The sequence below is a fragment of the Oculina patagonica genome, chromosome 12 (assembly GCF_052425735.1).
Source record: "Oculina patagonica isolate OP01 chromosome 12, crgOcupat, whole genome shotgun sequence".
NCBI classification, from domain to species: Eukaryota; Metazoa; Cnidaria; class Anthozoa; order Scleractinia; family Oculinidae; genus Oculina; species Oculina patagonica.
The window spans coordinates 22,194,070-22,197,275 of NC_135769.1; positions in this window are offsets into that span (position 1 = coordinate 22,194,070).

Below are 3,206 nucleotides of genomic sequence, written 5' to 3' on the forward strand. Positions count from 1 at the left end.
CCCGAAGACTGCGTGGGAGGCTCGCTCTTCCCTGCTACATTATTAAGCCCTCGGACCCGGACTTTCAGTAAGTTAATATTCAACAGGGTTGTAAATTAAATAAAGGTTGTTGAATTACAAAAGAAAATGTGTCAATCATGAAATAAGATAGTATTTGGATTTTGTATTTTAAATAGTAATATATTCCTGGTGTTTTTACCGTGTTAAAAAGAGTTTCCAATAAATAAGCAAAATAATAGAATAAACACGGGGCAGTGGATTTTGGATTCTATGTTCTTCCGGCTGGTAAATGATATATTTGGCCTGCACTACCCTTTGGGCCCCATCAAGGTCATAACATCGCATTTGAGGTACTCAAGAAACGAATCAGGGTCAAAAATGCGGTGGCCTTGGAACAGGCTGTTTGTTGTGGAAAGGGTTCCCCCGATGGGGGAAAGAGGAGGATAAGAAATTGCTGTTTTTCACTCTCACGCAAGTAACAATACTGTCACGCGCTGCAAAAAAATAAATCCAAAGCTATTGAGTCAAACAAATCAAGAATACTACAGGTTGTAGAAAATTACAAGCAAGTCTACGTGTTCAAGTCTCAGGTCTGAACGATATTCCGTACTCGAGTTATCCGTTAAAATGTTCAACACAAATTTAGAGAGCACACAGTATAGAAACTCCACGTTGGGGTCCATGTGGAGGGGCACCAAGATGGCCAACGGAAATCACTGAAAACATCTGGCATTCACTTCTGCTATAAAACGCGGTCAGTTCACCTTCGTGAACACGTAAACATTCATATAAACACTTCTTGTAAAACCTCAATTGTTCAGATCGCTAAAATTAACAGGATGAGGAAACTTTTTTAAGCATACGTGACAGCCTCCAGGCGGCCATTCTGATGCTGTGTGGCGCAAAACTCCGAAATTCAAAATGTTGTTTCTTAAGGGCGTCTAATAGGGCGTCTAATAGCCAACGAAGAATAAAAAGTCAGGGGGCTCGCGATTCTGGATTTAGAATTTTGATAACGTCGCGTGAAAACCAAGAATACTGCATGCGTCTTGTCATGTCATTAAAATTTATAGCCTGCGCCATTCTCGATCCCAGACTGACGTCGCTGTCAGTCATACGCAAAAGAGAAGTGCTTTGGGGTCGAGAATGAGCATGTGCCAGTCGTTCGGTTAGTTGGGAAGCGGGGCGAGGAAAGGCGAGTGAAAAAACAAACAAACAAGCAAACGAACGAACGAACAAACAAAAAAGCCGAGGTATTTTTAAAATTAAAATTTAGCTGTTTGTTTTCAACAAAATAACAATAAAGATAAGAGCACGAAGTAAAAATATAATATTAAAAAAAAGTTATTTCAGTCGTTTCCAACGGTTAAGAATTAATAATCGACTGTATGGTCACATTTTGAACGTACGTGTCAAATCCAAGTCGCAATTAATTTGAAACATCATTGCTGTTAGTAGCTATCATATTATTTTACAATAGCTATACATCTGCATTCGCAAACTGATTCAATCCGCGCTAAGCTGTTTGTTTAGGCCGTTCATTGTTCTTTATGCTTATTTTTTGTAGCTTTTCCTAATTTGCATACTATTAAACAAGTCTCTTGATAATGGAGTCACGACCCCGACCGTCGAGCAGCAATAAATCTTTCTTGGTTTTTCTTAACTAATAACTGATCCATTTATTTTTTTTAGACTGCATAAAATTACCTAGGTTTGTTTTCCGTGACCAACAACGATATTGGAAACATTTATAATTATATACAACCGCCGGAATCACGTTTTCTACGGTTGATGCTAGCTTGCTGGCTTGGTATATACAAATCAGGGAGGGCCAGAAAAATTAATAATGATATAAAAGGAAATTTAAAGTTTTTAAGGGAGAATTAAATTAACCATTTTTAAATGTAACTAAATATAATTTTGTCTTAATTTCGACCGCCTTCTCGGTCGCTTTCGACCACTGAGTAAAAACCGTTAAAATTCAGGTTTAAACTAATTAAGATTTTCGCTAGCAGTGAGTACTGTTTCAAGTGGTAACGAGTTATAGGAAGACCAGAACAATTCTTTATTTTATAAACCTTTGAGAAGTCTGCTCTGTGGGAAACTCGTGGTCCTTGTGCATAATGCATAATGCTTGTGTGAAAAACAAAGTCAGAAATTAGATATTGCATAGTTCTTCATTGCCAGAAATAATATATTTCAGATATTTGGAGGACTTCAAGTCCGCTGCTCACGTTTAAAAAGCATCCAAATTAACGCTATATAGTAGACGAAGAGATTTCATCTATTTCGTCGGGAGGGGGCATATAAACCGGAATGGTACGGTATCAACAAACCTTCCACATAAATGATTAAAATTCTGGTTGATTTACTGAGCATTAAAGGTGATTGATAGATAAAGAGCGAAAACCATTTATTATCTTTAGTCATCAATAACTTTAACGCTGTGCATTCGAGACTTGAGACATTGCACCAAGAAAAAACAGGGCCGATACAAAGAGCACGTTAAAAAAAAAAGAACTCAGAATTTCTACACTTCCCTTTCGAGTTCGAATTTTTCGAAAATTCCAGCAACGTCATTACACAACGCATGCGTATGCGAGGCACCCAGGAATCAAATTAGGGTCAAAGTTACGGCAGCCTGGGAACACGTTTGTTGGGTAAGGGGATTTAGGAATTTTGCGTGTTGTGTTTTGCTTTGTCTTCCAAATCTATAACCTGTTCCAGTCTACATCTACATCTACATCTACATATAATTAGGTCGGTAAAAATCTTAAGATATCACACCAACCGTTAAAAACTAAAATGAATGTTAAAAATGTTAAAAACTAAATAAAACTAATACAATAAAATATTAAAAACTATTTACTAACTTAGATTTAAAACTATTTACAGACGTTATATTTACAATATCATCTGGAAGGGAGTTCCATTCACAGATTGTTGGTGGGAAAAAAGAAAATTTAAAAACATCTTTCTTTGACCTAGGAACTACGGGTTCTTCTTTCATAATTTGGTTTAAGATGGGCAGCTACTGAGAAATCGGTCAGGTTGTGGGAGAGTTTATACATAAAAGATAGTCTAGCGATTTTCCGTCTGGTGGCTAGGGTTTCCCAATTAAGTTCCTGAAGCATATCTGTCACGCTTGCATAAGGGTTGTAGTTGCCCGCACAGAATCGCGCTGCCTTTCTCTGAGTCGTTTGGTT